Source organism: Rana temporaria, chromosome 2, assembly GCF_905171775.1.
Source record: "Rana temporaria chromosome 2, aRanTem1.1, whole genome shotgun sequence".
Classification (NCBI taxonomy): Eukaryota; Metazoa; Chordata; class Amphibia; order Anura; family Ranidae; genus Rana; species Rana temporaria.
Genome location: NC_053490.1, coordinates 378,904,638 through 378,931,652, shown reverse-complemented (window position 1 = coordinate 378,931,652; position 27,015 = coordinate 378,904,638). Strand labels below are relative to the sequence as shown.

Genomic DNA, 27,015 nt, shown 5'->3' with positions numbered 1-27,015 from the left:
ACGTTGGACCGGGGAGCCGGATTGAGAGTGGATTTTTTTTTTTTTTATTAATAAAGGACTTTTTTCTACGGTGTCTGTGTGTTTTTTTTTACAAGAATTTACACTTCCTTCGTGAAATGGTTGGGGTACAGTGTACCCCATTACCAATTCACATAGGGGGTGCCAGGATCTGGGGGTCCCCTTTGTTAAAGGGGTCTTCCAGATTCTGATAAGCCCCCCGCCCGCAGACCCCCACAACCACCGGGCAAGGGTTGTGGGGATGAGGCCCTTGTCCCCATCAACATGGGGACATCCTCCCCATGTTGAGGGCATGTGGCCTGGTATGGTTCAGGAGAGGGGGGGCCGCACTCTGTCCCCCCCTCTTTTCTGCGGCCGTCCAGGTTAACATGTTCGGATAAGGGTCTGGTGTGGATTTTGGGGGGAACTCCACGTCATTTTTTTTAAATTGACGGCGGGGTTTCCCTTAATATCCATTCCAGACCTGAAGGGCCTGGTAATTGAATTTGGGGGGACCCCCACACTTTTTTTTTTTTTTATGAATGAATCCTCTCTGAATTGCCGAGGCCGACAATTCATTATAGCCGCAAAGCCGGTTTTAAATGACTTTTTTTCCTTTCAGAAATGACACTTTGTGCAGTGCCATTACATAGCCGAACTCTGAACCCGAACTTTCAGCAAATTATTCGGGTTCGGGTCAAAAAAAAAAAAAATTCGGTACGAACCCGAACTTTACAGTTCGGGTTCGCTCTACCCTATTGATAATAAATAACCGTGAGTGAAAGAAAGTTTTTGTGTTATCATTCATATTCTCTGAAAAATGGCCAAGAAATGATAAATTATTTTTAACTTATGAGCACAACTGTATATTATATTTTGTTTAATCTTATATTACTTTTTTTCCATTAGCCCTATTTCTGTGAAAAATATACAGCATTTTATTTAGTAACTTTCAATATGCTGTATAGTAATGTCACCATGGTTGTGCCCAAAACTTTCTCATAGACTAGTATGTAGCACTGCTAAATTTTCAAGTGAAAGGCAAGTCCACTTAATCTACTTAGAAGCTTAAATCTACTCCAATCCCAATTCTAATCCTATTCTATCTACCCTGTAAAAAGAAAGATGCCTATACTTACCTATTCTAAAGTCACCCCAGTTCAGTCACATAGCCGGGTCCCAGGGCTGGCATCAGTATAGAGGAAGGACAGCTTACAAAGGATGCCCCATAGTAAGCCTATGGGTGACGTCATCCCCCAGGCTTTGTAGACATTGCCAGCGATCTCCTAAATACGTTGAAGATGGCACTGGAGAGATCATGTGAACGGACCAGAGTGACATTAGAACAGGTAAGTATAGACATCATTCCTTTTACAGGGTAGATTTAATAGGCTTGAAACAGGGGTGGGAGTAAATTTAAGGCTAGTTAGGCTTTGACTTGCCTTCCACTTTAACTATTTTCACCTCTATTCAAAATGTACTTTGATTTACATGATATCCCAGATAGCAAGCAATTTTGCTACAAGTTTAATAATTACTTGCTAAGATAATGCTAGACTTGCCAGGCTTCACAAATCTGTTGTGCAATTGCAGCAAGTCCACATTGCATGACTCCAGATCAACTTTCTTTGCAAACATTCTTAAAGCCTACTGAAAGTTCTGGTTCAGTTATGTTGTGAAATAGTAATCCCACCACAGGGGCACTGTGGCTGAATTTTCCTTCTGTAGACTTGCAGAGCTCTTGTTGTAGTCTCACCACTGAAACTTTGCTCTTGCTAGAGACTTGCCAAGTAAATTTTCTAAAAATTGGAAAAGTGTAAGCTAGAACTTGTGCTTAAAGTGCTCTGCAAGTGTAGAACTTGCCTGTGAAAATGTGCAGCAAGTTAAACTTACAATTCAACACTGCCACAAATTTGTAGCAAGTTATCCTTGTTATCTGGGATATAAACAGCTGTGTAGTTAGAAACTATAAATAAGATTTTGTTCAGACAAAATGTAATATAAAAATAATCAGAATACCTATTGTTCCCTGTCTCTTCTAATACAAAATGTGTGTGTGTATATATATATAAAGTACAGTACATATACAGTATATACAGAATACTCACCGGACACTTTATTAGGTACACATGTTCAATTGCTTGGTAACACAAATTGCTAATCAGCCAATCACATAGTAAGTCATTAAATTTAGTCATCTAGGCGTGGTGAAGATGACTTGCTGAAGTTTAAGCTGAGCATCAGAATGGGGAAGAAAGGGGATTTCATTGAATTTGACCCTGGAATGATTGTAGGTGCCAGATGGGATGCTCTGTGTATTAAAAAAACTGATGATCTACTGTGATTTTCACACACAACCATCTCTAGGGTTTACAGAGAATGGTCCGAAAAAGAGAAAATATCCAGTAAGCAGCAGTTGTGTGGACACAATTTTGAAAAAAGGGGAGATGGCGCAAGAACCAACCAAGCAATGTCTCTAGTAATGTTAGAAAGTCCAATAAATAAAAGGCAATGTATATAGGAAGGGGGAGTAAAATATAGTCAATATAGGTATACACTGGTGGCAGCAGCCTTGAGAGTAGAAGCACAACTCTGGAAAACAAAATGGAACAAGAACAAGGTGCGCCACACTCAGTGTAGTATTTAAAGATTTGTTTAATAAGACAAAACAGCCTCCTTGTGATTAGCCATTTGGCTGTTTTGTCTTATTAAACAAATCTTTAAAGTGGTTGTAAACCCCACTTTATGACTTTTACCTAGAGGTAAGCCTATAATAAGGCTTACCTGTAGGTATAAAGAATATCTCCTAAACCTTCACGGTTTAGGAGATATTCCCCTCGCAATGCGCCGCTGACGTCAGCGGCGCATGCGCAGGGGGGATCCTCGGCTAAAGGACCAGCAGCTGCCGGACCTTGCCGAATTTAAATCTCCCGCACGCGCGGGAGTGACGTCATCCCCGCTCCAGCCAATCACAGCGCTGGAGCGGCGATACCCGGAAGACACGCCGGAGCAAGATGATTTATCGCTCGGCGTGAACCAGGTAAGTTTTACACACCTCGTTCCGAGGTAAGTATTTCATAATGAGCTAATATGCGGTGCATATTAGCTCATTATGACTTTTGCCTTGCAGGAGATAAAAAATAAATACATTTTAAACGGGTTTACAACCGCTTTAAATACTACACTGAGTCTGGCGCACCTTGTTCTTGTTCTATTTTGGACGGAAATACCTTGTTGATATCAGAGCTCAGAGGAGAATGGGTGACTGGTTTGAGATGATAGGAAGGCAACAGTAACTCAGATAACCACTCCTTACAACCAAGGTATGCAGAATACCATCTCTGAATGCACAACACATTGAACCTTGAAGCAGATGGGCTACAAAAGCAGGGGACCACACAGGATGCCACTCCTTTCAGCTAAGAACAGAAAAAATGAGGGTACAATTTGCCCAGGCTAACCTAAATTGGACAATAGAAGATTGGAAACAAATTGCCTAGTCTGATGAATCTCGATTTTAGCTGTATAATGGTGTGGGGGATATTTTCTTGGCACACTTTGGGCCCCTTAGTATTAATTGAGCTTCAATTAAGTGCAACATGAGTATTGTTGTTGACCATAGCCATCCCTTTATGACTATGGTGTACCCATTTTCTGATGGATACTTCCAGCAGGATAATGTCTATTAGACATCAAACAGTGGATGGATCACAATTCCCTTAGTCTAAATGCTAAAAAGACAGAAATTCTCATTGACGTATTGATCCAGCTGTCTTTCTGGGAAAATGGCCCACGAGCCTTGGGCCGTGTCCTGTTCCAGTGAATCAAGTCCGCGTCCTGGGGACAATTTTTGACTGTAATCTGAATTGGATACCCCAAGTCAATCAATGTATCCGCAACGCACTGTATTACATCAGGTGTCTGAGAAAGGTCAAAAATCTGTTTTCTCAGTACCACCGAAAAGTCTTGGTTCAATCTCTCGTCAACTCCCGGATTGACTTTAACAACATTGTGTATTTGGGTATGCCTCTAAAGTGGCTGAGGAAAATCCAGCTCGTCCAGAACCAGGCCGCTAGACTAATCTCCGGCCTAAATAGGCGGGAGCATATTACCCCTACCCTGCCATCACTGCACTGGCTCACTGTGGTAGATCGCGTTGAGTTTAAGGCTCTTTGTCTCGCCTATCGCGCTTATCATGGGACGGGCCCGCAATATCTTAATTCCTTGATAACGCGATATACCCCTGCACGAGGACTCAGATCACTAACAGCTGGTCTTGTCACTTGCCCATCTGCCCGTTTTCTTACCTTTGGGGGCAGACGCTTTTCTGTGAGAGCAACGGCTCTATGGAATAGTCTCCCTGTTTCCATTCGGTCTCTCCCCTCTATTATGGCCTTTCGTAAAAGGCTAAAAACTTGTTTTTTTGAGGGAAAAGCAGGCTGAGTCATGTTAGTTCTCCCTGTTGTTCCTTGGTGATCTGTTTTTTAGTTTTTTTTTTTTTTGCTTTCCTTTTTTCTTTTCCTTCTATTTCTTTCCCTCCCTGACTTGATTTATCTATTTACAGTTATGTTTTCTGTGCTTAGACACTGCCCTGACGGGTCAGTATTTGGCGCATTATAAATCCATTAAATCAATCAATCAATCAATGTCACAAAGCTCCAATCACTACAAACTGGTTTCTTGAACATGACAATGAGTTATCTGTACTCCAAATGGCCTCCACAGTCACCAGATCTCAATCCAATAGAGCACCTTTGGTATGTGGTGAAAAGGGAGATTTGCATCATGGATATGCACATAGGTGTGCGCACAGGGTGTGCCAGGTGTGCCCAGGCACACCCTAATCACCCCATGCACATTAGTGTTCTCACTCTGTGTAGCAGCAGGAACATGGGAAAGATCTCCCTCTTACTGGCTCTGCTATAAGAGAAGTGTTTATGCCTTATGTCTTCTCTTTCACTATGCCGGCAGGGAGATCAATGTGTCGGGGTCATGTATATGTAGACACATACACACGCATGTGTTTTTGAGCTTAAGGGTGCACACCCTAATGCAATAGGCTGTGCACACCTATGGATATGCAGCTGACAAATGTGCGGCAACTGTGTGATGCTATCATGTCAATATGGACCAAAATCTCTGAGGAATGTTTCCAACACTTTGTTGAATCTATGCCACAAAGAATGAAGGCAGTTCTGAAGGCAAAAGGGGGTCCAACCCGGTACTAGCAAGGTGTACCTAATAAAGTGACCAGTGAATGTACATTGTACATATATAAAAGATTATATATATATATATATATATATATATATATATATATATATATATATATATATATATATATATATATATAAACTCTCTATATATATGAAACAAATACATTTCAAAGCAAAAACTTAAATGTAGTATTTATTTTTACAAACTGACGTATAAAAAATAATGGGAAAAATAAAAATATTTTAATTCTCTTATAATAATCCAACTTAAAATGATGCTCATTTGCCTTCAAATTCTGTAATATTTAAGATCAATGGCAGTTAACAGCTTATTGTTAAAAACACTGTCTAAGTAGAATCACCATGCCTCAATATTGAACATCTTTTGTCAAACACGGTAAACACCCATTATAAAGAGGGTGCAAACACTGAAAATAAATGCCGTTATTAGGGCTTCCTGGTAGAGGCAATCTAAACATATGAAACCTCAAAATGAATTGTCAGTGTTTACAATGCAATTGCAAAAGGCAATTTCAGAATTGGGTAATCATACACATCAATTTTAGTACTTTCTATTACTAACAACAGCATTTTGTATTCTTATTATAGTCTGCCTACAATTATTAAAGGGACGTTTAACAGACAAAAATTACATATTTAAAATCCTACTGGATAATTTGCAAAGTTCAGTGCAAGTGTGTTCTTGATAAATGTCTTCATTGTAGTCTTTTGTGTGCACCCTGACAGTAGAAGATTAAAAGTCTGTCTGCCAATATAACACTGCAAGGATACACAGACAATTGTTTTTTTTTTTTATCTGCTAGTTCTTTGCAGTACTCTGTGTGTTAGCTTTTATAAAGGCATATTACTATTACAAGATTATCTCTTCATAGAACAGCAACTCTGCGGTTAAAGGGTATATACATAAAATGTTTTTTTTTAAATTGTTTTTAATCCGCTTGTGCTTTGTATTTACTATACAGTGGGCCAGATTCAGGTAGAAGTGCGGCGGCGTAACGTATCGTAGATACGTTACACCGCCGCAAGTTTTCATCGCAAGTGCCTGATTCACAAAGCACTTGCGATGAAAACAATGCCGGCGGCCTCCGGCGTAAGCCTGTGTAATTTAAAGGGGCGTGTGCCATTTAAATTAGGCGCGCTCCCGCGCCGGACCTACTGCGCATGCTCCCTTTGAAATTACCCGCCGTGCTTTGCGCGAAGTGACGTCATTTTTTCGAACGGCGACGTGAGTAGCGTATTTTCGGATTCCCGGACGTCTTACGCAAACTAATTGAATTTTTAAATTTCGACGCGGGAACGACGGCCATACTTTATACAGCACATACGTGTGCTGTGTAAAGTTAGGGCACCCAAAACGACGACTAAATTTGCGACGGGAAACTAGACTAGCGGCGACGTAGCGAACGCAAAAAACTGTCGTGGATCGCCGTAACTCCTAATTTGCATACCCGACGCTGGTTTACGACGCAAACTCCCCCCAGCGGCGGCCGCGGTATTGCATCTTAAGATCCGACAGTGTAAAACAATTACACCTGTCGGATCTTATGGCTATCTATGCGTAACTGATTCTATGAATCAGTCGCATAGATAGAACAACAGATACGACGGCGTATCAGGAGATACGCCGTCGTATCTGCTCTGTGAATCTGGCCCAGTATGTGTATGTGCTATTTAGACTTTATAAAGTACAATTTTATTACAAGATGATCCGATATTGTTTGGTGTATAAGTGTCTTTTTTTTCTTTCTTGATATTCATAATTTGGCAGTGGATGAGCTTTTTTTACTCATATGTAATAAACATTATGAGACATAACAGAATGTAACAGTCATAACAGAAAATGTACTGTGCTTCTTGCCCTTTAGCTCATTATGGGTGTTTCCCATGGCTGCTAACCTTACTGGTAAATGTTAACACATCAGATGAATTAATTTACAGTGCAGGGGTATTGAATTAAAATTCATAGAGGCCTGGTCATTACAATTTTAATCCAGCAAAGGTCTGATTCTTAAGCTTCGTACACATGGCCAGTTTTCCCGACGGGAAAACTGCGAGGAGAGCTTTTGGCCGGGAATCCCAGCTGTGTGTATGCTCCTCACAGTTTTTTAGACGGGAAAATTGCCCAAACACCGCCGGACAAAAAAAAGAGAACCAGTTCTCGTTTTTACCGGAGGACTTTTGCCCGGTGGTTTTTGTAAGTTTTCCTGTGGGAAAAACTGTGATGGAGCATACACACGTCCGGGATTCCCGACCAAAGCTCCATTGCAGTTTTCTTGTCGGGAAAACCTCTCGTGTGTAGGGGGAGCCTGACCGAGCAGGTTCTCGGCTTTCCCCCTCGGGATTTTCGACGGGAACTTTTCCCTTCGGAAATCCCGCACGTGTGTACAAGGCATTATGTTTATGTTATGTGGGACAGATGTTACTGGCGCAAATGGAAAAATTAATTTGTTCTGTGTGGTTTGCTGCAATCAGAAAAATGTGCAAGTCACTTTATGGTGGCTCGCCCAAAGTATACTTGATATAATATATGGATTGCGCTACCCTGGTGGGTGACCTACATCCACCTAATCATGTGCAATAATTACAGTTATTAACACCTATAAATATCACCTTGTGCTACTATTAAATGTCAATCCACCATAAATCTATATAAAAAATTCTTGTTTAAGAAGAAAAAAGAAAACCACATAAATATACCATGCACGTGTTAATGTATCCAGATAGTGCTCTTTACATCTAAAAAAACGTGCGCTACCCTGCAACGGGTTCACAAATTATATCGTGTCACAAAACCACAAAGAAAGTGTGTATATATAATGACAGAATAAAGAAAATGAATGTATGGGGGAGAATTCCTATATGAATCCTCTTCCCTTTAAAAAGTCCCAAATGTGATGGCCAAGTGCTCCTAAGCAATAGATATTCCTCCTGTAGGGTGTTCAAAAACAATATGATTTTACTACTTCCGTGATTGTCCCATCACCGTTAAAAATGCCCACTCACCAGATCCTATTCAAAAAAATGCCTTTGGTTCATTCCCAGGATAACCACTATTTTACGGCACCACAGCTGTCAATAACTGTAATTATTGCACATGATTAGGTGGATGTAGGTCACCCACCAGGGTAGCGCAATCCATATATTATATCAAATGTTTGTGTTATGGCTCTTACATTACAGGTTCCTCTTTACTGCCTTTTAGAGAAATTTGGACCTCACATTTGACAAAGATATCTCACCAGCAGTAGATAAGATTCCAGATGTCACTGAAATGCAGAGAGGCCAACAGGCAAGGGTGTAACAACCTGTTGCAGAAAAGGGTATTTTGCTCCAAGATCTTCAAATTGTGCTTCAAATAAAAATAGCTCTTTTATGTTCTCATCAAAAAGGCAGTATTGCAATATAAAATCAGAAAAACTGGCCATGTTCAGAAACCACCCTAGCTTTTTTTTTTTAATGCCAAACAAGTACCAACATAAATGCCTAGATAAGAAAGTCGTATACATAAAAAATAAATATGGTATTTTCCAACTTGATCAGTGATGTTACACAGGGGCTGACTCTAATGCCCCGTACACACCATCACTTTATGTGATGAAAAAAAATTACGTTTTTAAAAACATCACTTTAATTGACCGTGTGTGGGGGAAAACGTCGTTTTATGTCTTCTAAAAAACGACCAAAAAAAATTGAAGCATGCTTCAATTTTATGTGTCGTTTTTCAAAACGTCAACTTTTACTTCACAGAAATTGACCGTGTGTAGCAAAAACGTCGTTTAAAACGACGTTTTTTCACCCGCGCATGCCTAGAAGCTACTTATGAAGCGAGCTTCAATGGAAAAACGTGGTGGAACGTAACCTCACTTTGCAAGATCATTGTGAGAAAACGATGGTGTGTAGGCAACTTCGTCTTTGAAAATTGAAGTTTCAAAAACGTCATTTTTTACTTCACAGAAAATGTCGTTTTTTTTCATCACATAAAGTGATGGTGTGTACGGGGCATCAGAACAACAGAAACCAAACTATGTCTACTATTTTTTTCCTTTTCAGATAAGGCGGTGAGGGCTTAGAAATTAATACAGGTTATTGATAGAGAGAGGAAATGAGGACAAAAATTCCACTCTCGCCAAAACTTATTTTAACTTGCTGTGATGGGTACGGTCCCACCAAAATGCAGAGTGATGTTCTTATTCGTGCGTCTCATTTTTTCAAATGAAATGATATAATTATGCTGCAAATTAACTTATTTTTCCTGCACACTGGGAGTTATTCTGGTGGCTTTATGGCCTTAGAAGCCAGGTTACAAATTGCCTCAGAGTGGACATGTGCTTACTTACCCCCCTAACACAGAAGGACACTTCTCTAGAGTGGAGTTGTTGCTATGAACACAATGAATGACATAACCAGCAACCTTGCTGCAGTGTCCATCAATATATATGAGTGGTTCAGTAAGAGGACTCAGTAACCATACTTATAATAATAATGCCCCCCTCCTCAACATACTTCCCGCTTACATTTTCGTTGGCCCATCTGTGAATGTGAATTTCTTAAAATATCTTATCAGCTTATATGATATGTGAACTTGGCTGCTTGTTTATTTTTAGGAACTCCTTTGGAGTCTTGGCATCAACAAATTGTAGGCATCAATATTAAAAAGGAAGATCATTGAATATTGATTAAGGCTCCATTGTTACACAGGGGACACCTGTTATAGTGAAGTCAAGCTGTGAAGGGCTGTACAATTAATTAAACTACAACCCACCACAATGAGGTCAGATTCTACTTGTGCTCTGTCATATTACTTTTTAATGACGTCTTGCATTGTAAACATCTCTCCTGCCCAGACTTCCAGCTGTTTTTCTGTAACCCATCAATATCTGTAAAAGCTAGATCTTGTTCCTGAATAATTAGGAGTTGCCTATTCATGAGAACTCCCAAGTGATCTTCCTCCTTCTGAGGATGGACACTTGAACATAATGTCATTGCAGGATTTACAGATGAGAAATTGCTGGAACACTACTGGGTTGTGGAATTAAAAAGCTACACGTCAAAACATTTAAAGGTAATTACCCAAGTGTTGTCTGCATTGTAGATTTATGTTTCATCAATGACACTAGATTTTAGAAACAGATCAGTGAGCAATGAGTGCACAATTCAGTGAGTAGCAATAGTTGGACCCTTTATCGGTAAGTGAAAAATCCACAAGTTTTTAATATATTTAATGTTGCTGGTGACATTAAATAGATTATAGTGCAACAAGTGCTGCTTAACAGTGACTGATGTCAATAAAAGTGAAACCATTTTATATGTTTATATATGCTTGTAATTGGTGATTTGCCTTGAACTGAGTTATGGTATTGCAGATGCTTTATTTAGAATTCATAGAGGATCTTCTTCTTACGTGAAAGATGTTTGGACTGTTTGTTAGGCTTACTGTCTACTGGGTTTGTTGGTAGCCAGTTAGAAAAATTATTTGCCAGGAATAAAACTATGACCATGTCCTTTTTTTTTCCACCTCAGAAAACTTGTCAGGAGACTTAATCAGTTTTGCGTTCATACGCTGTCTCAATCATAGTTCACATCATAGTGGAATTTCTTCATGACTTTATTCTTTCGTATATATATATATATATATAAATATATATATATATATATATATATATATATATATATATATATATATATATATATATCCTGTTATGGCCACAAAAACATAAATACAAAAATACTGTTTTCGGTTTTAAGAAAACCCCAACCCAAACCCAACCCGAGCCCCCCCCACCCAACGAGCCCTCTTCTCTCCGACCAACCATCTTGTGTCATGTCTCCCTTTGCCTATTGCCCTGCCTGCTCTATACCATCCTATGTCCTGAAACATGTCCTACCTGACATTTCCATTCCTAAATGGCAATTATGCTGTTTTAAGGGTACAAACAACCACAAAACATTGCTGATTTAGATGGGAAATGACTGTATCATTTTAAATTGTTTTGAGTTGTCAGTACAGAGATAAACATTGATGGGGCTATAAATAAAGCAGCTGATGAAAACAATAACATTTTATTTAATCTGAATTTCTTCAAAGCTATTTTTTCAATTTATGTATGAAAATAAAGGCAATGTAAATGAAATGTTGTTAAAAACAGTCACAATGCTGGAAAAAGCGATAATAATAAAAAACAGAGATAAAATAGTAAAATTTAATAAAACAATTTTGCAAATTTTTTTGATAGTAAGTTAATTAAATTAAGGCCCAGCAGGGGCATTGTAAATGAGCATAGATCCCAGGATTCACAAACCGAGCAGAATAGAGTGAACTGTACCCTACCCTTACTACGCCTGGTTTCGTTGAGGAGGAGAGTCTAAAAGATTGGTAGTGTTTACCAGGGACTCACAGATCTCTTCCCCAGATACTGGCAGATGTAGCAGGAAGAAGTGATAGGCCCACAGATGGCTATTGTAAGGTGACTAGTGAGGAAATGGAGGAAGCTGCTGGGAGTACCAAATGGATATACTTAGATGTGCCTGGCTATGAGGGTATAGTGGAGCAGAGGGTGGCAAAGAGCATATTAAGAACAGTTTATATGGCCAGGGATACCAGATATGGTGCCTGCGGCCAGGAATGGCACATGGAGTGTACCAGGGCCTATGGTCAGGAGGTCAGGTGGAACATATTAGAAACAGTGCCAGTGGCCAGTAGTGACAGGTGGTGCAGAACAAGAACGCTGCAAGAACTCTGTGCCTGAGCCTGAGGCTGGTAGTGTAGGTGGAGCATACCAGTAGCTTCTGCTGAAGAAGCTCATCAGAGAGCCTAACTCATACAGGTGAAAGGTGTTGCCATTCAGGATGCTTTCTCCATTCACATCATGATTAGGGATGAGCTTTGAGTTCGAGTCGAACATTGCCTGTTCGCCTGTTCGGCGAACAACGAACAATTAGGGGTGTTCGCGGCAAATTCGAAAAGCCGTGGAACACCCTGTTATGGGAGAAATCTAAAGTGTTCATTTTAAAGGCTAATATGCAATTTATTGTCCTAAAAATTGTTTGGGGACCTGGGTCCTCTCCCAGGAAACATGTATCAATGCAAAAAAAAGTTTTAAAAACAGCCGTTTTTTCAGGAGCAGTGAATTTAATAATGCTAAAAGTGAAACAATAAAAGTGTAATATTACTTTAAATTTCGTACCTAGGGGGGGTGTAAAGTCAGCATGTGAAAAAGCGCATGTTTCCCGTACATAGAACTGTCCCTGCACAAAGTGTAATTTCTGAAAGGAAAAAAGGCATTTAAAACCGGCTTTGCGGCTCTAATGAATTGTCGGCTCTGGCAATTCAGAGATGATTCATTCATAAAAAAAAAAAGCTGGGGGTCCCCCCAAATTCCATTAACAGGCCCTTCAGGTCTGATATGGATATTAAAGGGAACCCCGCCGTCAATTTAAAAAAAAATTACGTGGGGTTCCCCCCAAATATCCATACCAGACCCTTCAGGTCTGGTGTGGATTTTAAGGGGAACTCCACCCCAAATTTAAAAAAAAGGCGTGGAGTTCCCCCAAAAATCCACACCAGACCCTTATCCGAGCACGTTAACCTGGCCGGCCGCAGAAAAGAGGGGGGGACAGAGTGCGGCCCCCCCCCTCTCCTGAACCACACCAGTCCACATGCCCTCAACATGGGGAGGGTGTCCCCATTTTGATGGGGACAAGGGCCTCATCCCCACAACCCTTGCCCGGTGGTTGTGGGGGTCTGCGGGCGGGGGGCTTATCAGAATCTGGAAGACCCCTTTAACAAAGGGGACCCCCAGATACTGGCCTCCCCCCTATGTGAATTGGTAATGGGGTACACTGTACCTCTACCATTTCACGAAGGAAGTGTAAATAGTTAAAAAAAAACAGACAGACACTGTAGAAAAAATCCTTTATTAATAATAAAAAAAAAATCCAGCGATGTGAATCCACTCTCGGCCCGGGCCCCGCTCCAACGTTGTCTTCTATCCTGCGACGGATGATCTCTCCAGCGACGGATGGGTGATCAGCGGTCCGGTCCAGTGATGAGAAGATCCATCCGTCCAGAGTGCAGCAGGCGGAATGACGCGCTGGAGCTGTGACATTTCTTATATAGGGGAAGCGGCCACCCGTCACGTGACCCCGCCCCCTCTGACGCACCCTCGTACGTCACTGGGAAAGCCCGGTCAGTGACGTACGAGGGTGCGTCAGAGGGGGCAGGGTCACGTGACGGGTGGCCGCTTCCCCTATATAAGAAATGTCACAGCTCCAGCGCGTCATTCCGCTGGGCTGTGTCCAGCGGAAAGAGGGGAGCTTGCCTGCTGCGCTCTGGATGGATGGATCTTCTCATCGCTGGACCGGACCGCTGATCACCCGTCCGTCGCTGGAGAGATCATCCGTCACAGGATAGAAGACAACGTTGGAGCGGGGCCCGGGCCGAGAGTGGATTCACATCGCTGGATTTTTATTTAAATTTTTTTTATTAATAAAGGATTTTTTTTTAACTATTTACACTTCCTTCGTGAAATGGTAGAGGTACAGTGTACCCCATTACCAATTCACATAGGGGGGGGCAGGATCTGGGGGTCCCTTTTGTTAAAGGGGTCTTCCAGATTCTGATAAGCCCCCTGCCCGCAGACCCCCACAACCACCGGGCAAGGGTTGTGGGATGAGGCTCTTGTCCCCATCAACATGGGGACATCCTCCCCATGTTGAGGGCATTTTGGCCTGGTGCGGTTCAGGAGAGGGGGGGCCGCACTCTGTCCCCCCCTCTTTTCTGCGGCCGACAAGGTTAACGTGCTCGGATAAGGGTCTGGTGTGGATTTTTGGGGGAACTCCACGCCATTTTTTTTTAATTTGGGGTGGAGTTCCCCTTAAAATCCACACCAGACCTGAAGGGTCTGGTATGGATATTTGGGGGGAACCCCACGTCATTTTTTTTAAAATTGACGGCGGGGTTCCCCTTAATATCCATATCAGACCTGAAGGGCCTGTTAATGGAATTTTTTATAAATGAATCATCTCTGTAATTGCCAGAGCCGACAATTCATTAGAGCCGCAAAGCTGGTTTTAAATGCCTTTTTTTCTTTCAGAAATTACACTTTGTGCAGGGACAGTTCTATGTACGGGAAACATGCGCTTTTTTCACATGCTGACTTTACACCCCCCCTAGGTACGAAATTTAAAGTAATATTACACTTTTATTGTTTCACTTTAAGCATTAATAAATTCACTGCTCCTGAAAAAATGTCTGTTTTTAAAACTTTTTTTTGCATTGATACATGTTTCCTGGGACAGGACCCAGGTCCCCAAACACTTTTTAGGACAATAACTTGCATATTAGCCTTTAAAATTAACACTTTAGATTTCAAATGGTCGAGTCCCATAGACTTTAACGGGGTTCTAAATTTCACACGAACATTTGGTGTGTTCGCAAGTTCTGATGCGAACCGAACAGGGGGGTGTTCGGCTCATCCTTAATCATGATTGATGATATGCATGTTTTTCACATTTGTAAGTAAGTATTTTATCCCTTAGTTATAGTTTTAACAAATGTTATTAGCAGAAAGCACTATGGTTTGCCTTTGTTTTATATGGCCATACATGACACCAGGAGGAGGTCTGAGCTGTCTAGGTGCACTGTGATGACGATTCACACTAAGCGTGTGTGACTCTGTAGTGGGGTCTACATAGCGAGAAGCGGGAGGAGGTCTGTCTTGTCCAGGAACACCACCAGAGGGAGGAGTTGTTTTCCCAAGGCATCCTGAGAGATATAATCACAGTCAAATGTGATACACTCTAAATGGTGTGGGCAGCAACGAAGTTAAGCCTATAAGTAGGCTAATTACATCAGAGGGAGCATACCAGGAACAGTGCAAACAACCAGGAGTGTAAGGTAGAGCCTACCAAGCACAGTGTCAGCAGCCAGGGGCATCAGGTGGAGTGTATCTGGAATAGTGGCTGTGTGGACCAGGTGGTGGCAGAAGAACAGAGGAAGGTTCAGGAACAGAAGTGTCCAAAGAGCAGGCCTGAGAAACGTGGGAGGCTTGACAACATTTAGTCAAATGTTAGATGTGTGCTTGTCCACAAAAAGCCCAAGCCCATTAAAGATGTTGCCGAGTGGCACAGATGTGCCAATTAGCTGGGGCTGCGATACCCAAGGGAAAAACTAGGCATGCCCTTGGAGATGTGCCATGATAACTGAGAAGGTAATTCTACGTTTTAACAAAAAAAAGATATATATATACCAAAAGATGTTCAGAACACTGTGGATTCTCAAAAGAGAGAGCACAGTAGAACTTGCCTGAATCCTCAGGTAAAGTGTCCAGTAAAGGAGTCACTCCTTTAATATTTCACTTCTGTGTAAATATTATCTTGAGTTACTGAGCCCTGTAAACAATGGAATTTTTACAAAAATAAGACAGAGGAAAACATGTGAAAAGAAGCTGACTGGATAGACGACTACACAATAGAGCTATGCAATAATAAATATTTGCCTAAAAAAAAAGGATTTTTAAGATACAATTTTTGTACTCCTCTCCATAATTCATAAGGAAAATATACCGTATACAAAAACCACAACAGATTCTCTTTAATGGGCGGTGTCTCATGAAATTATAGTCAGGATGTAGACCCCCACAAATTGTCTGCAGGTAGCTCATTATGGAAAATAAACTGTGGATGCATGCAGTGATTTTGTTTCTGCAGAATTAAAGGGGTTGTAAAGGTAAGTTTTTTATTTTCTAAATAGGTTACTTTAAGCTAGTGCAATATTGGTTCACTTACCTTTTCCTTCGATTTCCCTTCTAAATGTTTTTTTTCTTTGTTTTCTTTGTCTGAATTTCTCACTTCCTGTTCCTCCTCAGTAAGGTGTTCAGTAAGCTGTTCTAAATGACTTTTTACGGCTCGGATGATGCTGGAAAGCTTACTGAGGAGAAACAGGAAGTGAGAAATTCAAACAAAGAAAAAAAACATTTAGAAGGGAAATCAAAGGAAAAGGTAAGTGAACCAACAATGCACTAGCTTAACCTCCCTGGCGGTATGATTATTTCAGAAAAAAGGTGCTGAAAGCGGTACCATTATTTGCAAGGAAATTTGGCGTTTTATACTGTAGGCCTGTAATTCTTAGGAATAACTCACTTAAAGATGTCCAAACAAGAGTCTAGTAGGCATCCCGGGTATGAATTTTTTTTAAAAACAAAATTATAAATTATAATATAATAAATAATTATAAATAATTATAACAAATAATAATATAATTATAATAAAAATTATTCAATAATGTAATCAACTCAAAATCACTGAAATTTGCTCAGTTGCAGAATTGTCGCTGTCGTTACTTTTATTTTTTTATGATGAATTTCCCCATAAATCACTATCGCACAATTCTGCAAGTGATTATAATTTATTATAGCTGTTTTCTAGCTGCTCTAAAACCATTTTTGACATAAAGGGACACTTTTGGTTGCTATGGACAATCTCCAGTTTGCAGGCAGAAATAACAGTTTTTATCATATAAAAGTACATGTAGGGCACTGGGCAGACCACTAGGGACAAGGGGGTGTGTATTTTTTTACATACAGTACTGTAATCTATAAGATTACAGTATACTGTATGTAAGGTGTTTGTTTACCTTTTTGAATTTGGCGCCGTTCTCCGCTCCTGTGCGTCACAACGTCGCAGGGAACGGAGATCGGCGGCACACAGAGGCACTGTGTGAATCGAGCGAGGTCCCGCTCGCTCACACAGAGCGGTGGCATCGCTGGATCCAGGAACAAGGTAAGTAAACCATGCCTGTGGATTCTGCGAGGCGAGCCCGAGTCTGACTCGGGGTTACTGATCGCAGCACAAAAAAGTAACCCAGAGTCAGACTCAGGAATATCGCCAGGGGGGTTAAAGGAACCAATTTAGAAAATAAAAGACGAACCTTTACAACCCCTTTAAATTTGTTATTTTAAATGAACTGCCCCACATGGCCTCCTTCCAGTAAGTGGCATTATTGGCCTGTGACTCCTCAATAATTAGACCTCAGACTTTCTGTACCTTTATTATACTATTATACCTAATATTATACTATGGCTAGCTAGTTGATTGGGGTTCAGTGAGGCCGCAAAAGACAGTTTGTCCAATGGGGAAAACGTATAAACTTACCATTGCTAATTAGACCATGGTTTTGCATCTGTACAAGAGAAAAGCAATGACTGTAATTGCAATAGAACGCTGGTAAAATTTGTTAGCAATGTTTGCCTGCCTGTAATCTTCTAATTTATGAGCATTGTTGATCCTGAACTTATTACTTGGCCAAGGGCATTAGAATTATAGTGGTTTTAAACAGTCAGCTGTATTAACAAGTTCAAGGTTTTCATCAAGATTCACACAGCTTTCACCAAGGATTCACACAGTTTAAAACCAGTTGGACGTGTATTCACTTCCCAGAGGTTAGTTATTAACACCTTGGTTATGTATGTTTCTTTGTAAGATGTCTCCCAGTAGGAAAATCTGTGAATCTTAAGTGAAAGTTGTGTGAATCATGTAGACATTTATAAATCGACTCCCAAGTGTTTCCTACATCCTTTGGGTACCTTACGAGCAGTGCCTACAATTTTCATATTGGGGCTTTTAGGGATTCTGGGAATGAAAAAAAAATCATATAATCATTATAGGCCCGGATTCAAGTAGATTTGCACATTTTTTACGGAGGCGCAGGGCAACGTTTTTGCCCTGCACCCCCGCAAATTTACTGCACTGCCCTTGATTCACGGAGCAGTAGCTCCGTAAATTGCGTGGGCGCGCCGGGAAAATGCCCGGCGGAAGCGCGCGCAATTTAAATGATCCTGTAGGGGGCGGGAATCATTTAAATTAGGCGCGTTCCAGCGCCGAGCGTAGAGTGCATGCTCCGTCTGGAAACTTTCCCGACGTGCATTCCGGCAAATGACGTCGCAAGGACGTCATTTGCTTCAAAGTGAACGTGAATGGCGTCCAGCGCCATTCACGATTCACTTACGCAAACTACGTAACTTTCAAATTTCGCGACACAGGAACGACGGGTATATGTAACATTGGCTGCCCCTGCTAATAGCAGGGGCAGCCTTACGCGTAAACCGCCGTACGGAAATGGCGTAAATTGCGTACGCAGGGCTCGCGCAACGTTGTGAATCGGCGTTAGTATGCAATTTGCATACTATACGCTGAGCACAACGGGAACGCCACCTAGCGGCCATCGCAAGAATGCAGCCTAAGATATGTGGGCATAAGAGCCTTATGCCGCGCATATCTTAGGCTGCAGTCGGCGTAACGAGGTTCCTGAATCAGGAGCATTCGTTACGCCGGGGCAAGTAAGCAATTGCGATGTGTAACTTATGGTTACACAGGCGCAATTGCTTCTTGAATCCAGGCCATAGAGTTTTTGCTTTTGATATGCTTTTGATATGCTTTTGATATGTTACTAGTTTTAAAATCATTTACCTATCTGTCATGCTCTTTCATTGGCTTTGGCACATATACAGTATTTCACAAAAGTGAGTAGACCCAGGGCCATCTTTAATATTTATTGGACCCTGGGCAAAAAATTTCTTGGGCCCCTGAGCTGAACTAGCCAGGTCACATGAAATTGACCACGCACATGTGGGCGTCTATACAGGCTGCAGTGGAAATCTCCTCCTACCTGAACTCTCAGCAGTTTATCACTGACCGTAGTATACAGATCAGCCAAAAAGGTATATAGTAGCAATATTTTTTTATGTAAAAATAAGATTTATAAGCTGTGGACAGGCAGATGAACTATTTTCATATTACTGATTTTAGTAACACTTTAATGACCATAGATGCAGGAAGGACTTTCAAACATGCTCCTTTATCTCTCCAGTGGGCAGCCTTCAGTTTAGGTGATGAAGGCCACTGCTATTTGCATATCAATGCCGGTATTTACATGTAAACACAGGGTTTGCAGGTGAGTTATCTGTACACAACAATAGGGCAGAGTTTGGCAGCATTAGTGACAGAACTTCACACTGAGATATCAGGAAATAGCACGGGACTAAAACCTCAAGGGAACTAGGGAATTTAAACTAGTTGGCAAGTATGAGGCAGCTGCTTTGGGCCCCACAACAATGACAGGGCCCAGGGCAAATTCCCATTTTGCCCTGCCTTAAAAATGGCCCTGAGTAGACCCCTCGCATTTTTGAAAATATTTTATTATATCTTTTCATGTGACAACACTTAAGAAATTACACTTTGCTACAATGTAAAGTAGTGAGTGTACAGCTTGTATAACAGTGTAAATTTGCTGTCCCCTCAAAATAACTCAACACACAGCCATTAATGTCTAAACCGCTGGCAACAAAAGTGAGTACACCCCTAAATGAAAATGTCCAAATTGGGTCCAATTAGCCATTTTCCCTCCCCAGTGTCATGTGACTCGTTAGTGTTACAAGGTTTTAGGTGTGAATGGGGAGCAGGTGTGTTAAATTTGGTGTGATCGCTCTCACTCTGGTCACTGGAAGTTCAGCATGACACCTCATGGCATAGAACTTGCTGAGGATCTGAAAAAAATAATTGTTGCTCTACATAAAGATGGCCTAGGCTATGAGAAGATTGGCAAGACCCTGAAACTGAGGTGCAGCACAGTGGACAAGACCATACAGAGGTTTAACAGGACAAGTTCAACTCAGAACAGGCCTCGTCGTGGTCAACCAAAGAAGTTGAGTGCACAAAGCCTCTTCTAAAGATGATGCACAAGAAAGCCCACAAACAAACAGTTTGCTGAAGACAAGCAGACTAAGGTCATGGTTTAGAAAAATGGAAAAAAACTGCGCTAAAAATACTACACCTATAACACAAGTTACAGTATATTAAATTTAGGAGCTGCGATTAGCATGTAAACAATCGGTACAAGAGCAAAGCAATAGAAAAATAAAACATCGCAATTTTTTTTTCTATTTTTAAGGACATGGTTTACTGGAACCATGTCCTGTGGTCTGATGAGACCAAGATAAACGTATTTGGTTCAGATGTTGTGAAGCGTGTGTGGCAGCAACCAGGTGTGGAGTACAAAGACAAGTCTGTCTTGCCTACAGTCAAGAATGGTGGTGGAAGTGACATGGTCTGGGGCTGCATGAGTGCTGCGGGCACTGGGGAGCTGCAGTTCATTGAGGGAACGATGAATGCCAAAAAGTACTGTGACACACTGAATCAGAGCATTCTGCGGTCCCTTCGTTGACTGGACCGCAGGGTAGTATTCCAACATGATAATGACCCAAAACACACCTCTAAGATGACCACTGCCTTTCTACAGAAACTGAGGGTAAAGGTGATGGACTGACTAAGCATGTCTCCAGAACTAAACCCTATTGAGCAACAGTGGGGCATCCTCGAATGGAAGGTGGAGGAGCGCAAGGTCTCTAACATCCACCATCTCAGTGATGCCATCATGGAGGAGTGGAAGAGGATTCCAGTGGCAACCTGTGAAGCTCTGGTGAACTCCCATGCCCAAGAGGGTTCAGGCAGTGCTGGAAAATAATGGTGGCCACACAAATTGACACTTTGGGCTTAATTTGGACATTTTCACTTAGGGTGTACTCACTTTTGTTGCCAGCGGTATAGACATTAATGGCTGTGTGTTGCGTTATTTTGAGGGGACAGCAAATTTACACTGTTATACAAGCTGTGCATTTACATTGTAGCAAAGTGTAATTTCTTCAGTGTTGTCACATGAAAAGATATAATAAAATATTTACAAAAATGTGAGGAGTGTACTCACTTTTGTGAGGTACTGTACAATATAAGTAAGTGAACTGAGGATTTATGTTATGCAGAGGAGTTTGAGATTTTGTGTTTAACATTCATTATCAACATTAGCTGTTCACAAACTGTAATTCACCTCACAAAATTTGGTAATAAATTACCCAAAGACAACAAATTAAGATATAGATGCATGTTACTGTGAGATGTGTCTAGAACTAAAAATTTATAAAATGGGAGCAGGGAATTAAATAGATGGAAAGGCTATTAGGTAAAAACTGATTAATGAGAAAGGGTGTGAAATACTAGAATGTTTGTGCCTAGACTCTAAAAAATAGTAATAATATTTAAGGCTCCATTCCGTTCTTTTTGCTTTGTAAAGACATGCAAAATCATACATTTTTGCATGCATTTAAAAAACGTGGTAAAAATATGCTTGCGGTTCATTTGTGGTGCCATTTATTGTTAATGGCACCCTAAACAAGCAATGCAAAATACATATTAAAAATGCTCAACGATGTAGCAAAAAGCTACATGAGCTACTTTGCCATGTTTGGTATGCGTAGGGCAGCCCATTGAAAGTAGAACTTAAAAGGAGAAATATTTGTAAATATCACTTACTTCTGTGCTCCATGGTAGTGGTTCCCCACTACCATAGGTTTCATGCAAACCCTACATGTTCATGGTCCAGGCAAATAAGGCGGGAATTAGCTAGATCAAATTCCTTACAACCAGTGGCGGCCCGTCCATAGGGACGCACGGGCGCCGCCCCCCTCCCACAGTCACACACAAAAATAATAATATTAAAAAAACGGGCCCTTTAAGAACTTTTATTCAGCTAAAATGTCATTTTAACATTTTAACCGCAGTTCTGGCGGCCGTCTATAGAGGGCGCTGCAGCGCCACCCCCTCTCGCAAATAACACACATTCGTGCATAAATGCACGAATGTATGTTATTGTTGGTTGCCAGCTGCCTGGTCTATTCATATAACCGGACGTGGGACGCCGGTTACCCGAATAGCGGCAGCTGGTTGGCTGAGGGGAACTGCCTATCAAAGCCAGCGGCTCTGATAGGCTTTTCCAGTACCGCCTTCCGGCTCTCGGATGTCTATACTCGGAGCGCAGGCAATCTGCGGTCCTTGCATAAGACAAACGGCTGTTTCAGCCAATCAGGTTCCCGGATTCTGGTTATCAGGAACCTGATTGGCTGAAGCTTTACCACAGCGGCAGAAGACATCGAGGGAGGACATGGAAGCTTCAGGTAAGTGCTTTTTACAGGGAAAGGGGCGACAATGGGCACAGTGGCATCATGGGGCACAGTGGTGACAAAGTGCACAGAGGTGACAATTGGCACAGTGGCATCATGGGGCACAGTGGTGACAATGGGCACAGTGGCATCATGGGGCACAGTGGTGACAATGGGCACAGTGGCATCATGGGGCACAGTGGTGACAATGGGCACAGTGGCATCATAGGGCACAGTGGCATCATGGGGCACAGTGGTGACAATTAAAGGGCACAGTGGTGACAATTGGCACAGTGGCAACAATTGAGGGGCACAGTGGCTGCGTTTGATGGCATGGCACAGTGGTGACAATTGATGGAACAGTGGCTGTGTTTGATGGCATGGCACAGTGGTGACAATTGATGGCACAGTGGCTGCGTTTGATGGCACAGTAGCTGCGTTTGATGGCATGGCACAGTGGTGACAATTGATGGCACAGTGGCTGTGTTTGATGGCACAGTAGCTGCATTTGATGGCATGGCACAGTGGTGACAATTGATGGCACAGTTGCTGTGTTGCATGGCACAGTGGTGACAATTGATGGCACAGTGACTGCATTTGATGGCATGGCACAGTGGTGACAATTGATGGCACAGTTGCTGTGTTTGGTGGCATGGCACAGTGGTGTCAATTGATGGCACAGTGGCTGCATTTGGTGGCATGGCACAGTGGTGACAATTGATGGCACAGTTGCTGTGTTGCATGGCACAGTGGTGACAATTGATGGCACAGTGGCTGCATTTGATGGCATGGCACAGTGGTGACAATTGATGGCACAGTTGCTGTTTGATGGCATGGCACAGTGGTGACAATTGATGGCACAGTGACTGCATTTGATGGCATGGCACAGTGGTGACAATTGATGGCACAGTTGCTATGTTGCATGGCACAGTGGTGACAATTGATGGCACAGTGACTGCATTTGATGGCATGGCACAGTGGTGACAATTGATGGCACAGTTGCTGTTTGATGGCATGGCACAGTGGTGACAATTGATGGCACAGTGACTGCATTTGATGGCATGGCACAGTGGTGACAATTGATGGCACAGTTGCTGTGTTGCATGGCACAGTGGTGACAATTGATGGCACAGTGACTGCATTTGATGGCATGGCACAGTGGTGACAATTGATGGCATAGTTGCTGTGTTTGATGGCATGGCACAGTGGTGACAATTGATGGCACAGTGGCTGCATTTGGTGGCATGGCACAGTGGTGACAATTGATGGCACAGTTGCTGTGTTGCATGGCACAGTGGTGACAATTGATGGCACAGTGGCTGCGTTTGATGGCATGGCACAGTGGTGACAATTGATGGCACAGTTGCTGTTTGATGGCATGGCACAGTGGTGACAATTGATGGCACAGTGACTGCATTTGATGGCATGGCACAGTGGTGACAATTGATGGCACAGTTGCTGTGTTGCATGGCACAGTGGTGACAATTGATGGCACAGTTGCTGTTTGATGGCATGGCACAGTGGTGACAATTGATGGCACAGTTGCTGTGTTTAATGGCATGGCACAGTGGTGACAATTGATGGCACAGTGGCTGCATTTGGTGGCATGGCACAGTGGCTGCGTTTGATGGCACAGTGGCTGCATGTGATGGGCACAGTGAGGCTGCAATTTTTTTTTCCGTTTGCGCCCCCCCAAAAATTTTGAGCACCAGCCGCCACTGCTTACAACCATATTGCTTTGCCTGGATCTTGAACTTAGGTTAGCTGGTTTGGAAGGGCCAATAAGTGAGCTTTGGGATTAGCCAGTTCTCTTACTATAAGGGGGTGAAGTCACAGTCATGTTGACAATGTACTTCAGGTAGAAGAGAACACAGGGAGTGCTGATGGCAAACTGCATAGAGAGAGATTGGTGTAGGGTTTGTAGGGGTTTGGGTTCCTGGAGAACTGGGTTGACTTCTCAATCGGTCACCAGTTCTATGGAAGGATGGGACTAAACCTAAATGGGGAGGGTGCAGATCTCTTGGGAGTGAAGATGGCTGAAAAGTTAAAGGGGATTTTAAACAAGGCGACAGGGAGGGGAGGAGGGTCCAGAGGTAAAGATAGTCAGCCATAAACATATTCCAGATGGTAGTATTGGGGGCATTAATGGTAGGTTGACTAAAGCACATAAACCTGAGGTAAGTAGAGTGACAAGTCCTATTTACAGTCTCGGATAAGAGGACAGTATGGGAGGATTGTTTGGAGCGGGCCCCCAAGTTGGTTATTTCCGCGGGCGTCAAGCTTGTGCAGACAACATTTTTACATAGAGTTTATTTTATTTTTTTAAATCCAACAAAAAAGTTTTTATTGATGAAAGGTGGTACACAGCTTATGGCATTCAACATTTCACAGCAACACCAAGAATACCTTTCTCATCGACCAGTCCCAGCCGGGCACTGCAATCACTAGACATTTCTCTCACCCCTTCATAGAGTTTATTTTACCCGGAGCGCCTCTCCAGGATTTACCCTGATAGGGACCCGCAGTGCCTCCGGTGTCGGACAGACCGAGGCATGTTCATGCACATGTTTTGGACATGTCCGGCACTGGTGCCCTTTTGGTCGGGTGTATTCGACCACTTAAACGTTTGCATGGAGCTTTCCGTCCCCATGACACCCACACTGGCTTTGCTGGGTGTCATTGACGACGATGAAAGATCCCACCATAGTAAGTTGCTGATCTTATATCTACTGTTTTATGCTAAAAAAGAAATATTAGTTAACTGGACCTCTTATGTCCCCCCCTCTGTGTCCTTGTGGGAAAGCAAGGTCACTGCCTTTGTATAAGTTAACTTATATCAGTCGTGGATGTCCCTGGAAGTATGATAAGGTTTGGCTGCCGTGGAAGGAACTCTGACCGTCCCGGTGGTGATTCATTGTGGTCCCTCCTTCTCCCCCCTTCCCTTTTCTTTTTCTTTCTCTCTCCTCCTCATCCCTCCTTCTTCCCTCTTCCATCTGTGCCATCTTCCCCTCCTTCTCCCAGGGTTGGGTATTTTTGGCCTGGCTCATTCAATCATGTTCTCTCTCCCTCTTCCTACCCTTTGGTCGGGGTTGCTATCCTGGTTGCACTGTTGAACGAGCATTGTATATGAAATATGTATTTGGCACGCTTTTGTATTGTTTAACTTCCTACTTGACGAATTGTCTGTATCGTTGACTGTTATTGTGTATGTTTTCCTTCAATAAAGCACTCCTGATTGTTAAAAAAAGAATTGAGGGGTGGGGAGAAAGGAGGGTTTCTTCCTTTTTACATCCTTTGTTACATCTTAAAGCTGCTGATATACTGCAGCCTCTTTACTGCCTGCCCATGTGCACTACAGAGATAACAGGCTTCATGTGTTTTTTCCACAGGGAATATTTATTATTTGTTGCTCAATTGTGTTTTTCACAGACCTTTATTTAAAATGGTGACAAGAGTTGAATATACAAAAGAAAAACCATAGTTCCTTTAGCGCTACAAAACTGTGGGTCCTATGGTGATATGTGATGTGACAACCAAAAAAGTTATACAATCCAGAGCCAGTGCAGTCGTTTCGGCTCCCCTGGTCTCCGGTTCGCACCCTGTTTGGCCTCCCCTTACAATTGACAAGGCTCTCTATGGCAGACACTATAGACTCTCGGCTTGGTCCAGGACGGCTCCACATCCTCCCGCATCCCAAGGCACCATCTCTCCCTGGACACGGCCGTGTCTTTGCATCCAGCCACCAGCCATAAGGTGTTTTTTTTCCTGCAGACCAGGTTTTTATCCTCCACAGCATGGTCATTTGCGCCCCCCATGCTCCACCAGCAGGCACCTTATTGATGGTGTTAGCCCCGTTATGCCCATGGGATTCCAAGTGGTATCGTTGACTCTTTTACGTTCATTTTATTTCTATTTTTCATTGTCTACCCATGACTTTTCTTATTGATGGAATAAAAAAAATCCTTTTTTCATGGTCTCATTGACTTTTTAACCATTTATAGATCTGGTCCACAAGAGTGGAATATGCCTGCCCAATGTGCATCGTAACAGGGTGATTTACAGACAGGATATTTTGGTAGACAGAAACAGAGCTCTGTCCCCCAATAGCAAAAAGAGCCCAAACAAGAACTTTATCAATATCACTAGTTATTTTCATGAACACAATCGATAATAAAAAAAAATCTGCTGAGGTGTTTTCTAATGTGCCCTGTCTGCTTGCATACCGCACACCTAAATATTGACCAGTGGCAAGGTGGTAGTTTAATATATTCAGGTAGAATAGTCCAAACTGTGCAGATACAAACAAGACAAGTGTGTTTTCTACAATAAAAATGGCAGTGTAGTATATCAATTACATTTGTGAAAAAATTAAGTAGAGTCAGGACAGTATAAAAGCTGCTTAAATAAAGCCAACAGGTGTAAAAACAATTAAAGTTTTTTGAGACAGCAAGCATAGACTTTTAAAAACAGAAGACAGTGCCAAATGTTAAGGCAGAAGACACAGAGTTCTCTTAAAAAAAATGAAAATGATGGCATAACCACTTTAGCCCTAGAAGGATTTACCCCATTAGCCTAGGTTCCCACTTGTGCGATGCATCACATCTCTCCCGCAGGCAGTTAACACTGCTCTCTGCGAACCGCTGCGGGTGTCAATACAATGTTAATGACACCCCCAGATCGGTTCACAGATCGCAACGTGAACTTGCACATGAATCAGATCCCATAGGTAAGAACACCCATGCAATCCGATTTCAGTGTGGGGGGGGGGGGGGAAGTCCCTGCACCTTTTTTGTGCA

At 42.3% G+C, this 27,015-nt stretch overlaps 1 protein-coding gene across 1 annotated transcript in view; it reads left to right on the top strand.

The window, feature by feature from the left end:
• The first annotated feature begins 10,078 nt into the window (after nucleotides 1-10,078).
• Nucleotides 10,079-27,015, top strand: part of LOC120927273 (tetraspanin-18-like) — an 81,719-nt gene continuing 64,782 nt past the window's right edge. Inside the window, exon 1 of the mRNA XM_040337830.1 lies at nucleotides 10,079-10,296. The gene's annotated coding sequence lies outside the window, so the exon portion shown is untranslated. The remainder of the gene's footprint in view (nucleotides 10,297-27,015) is intronic.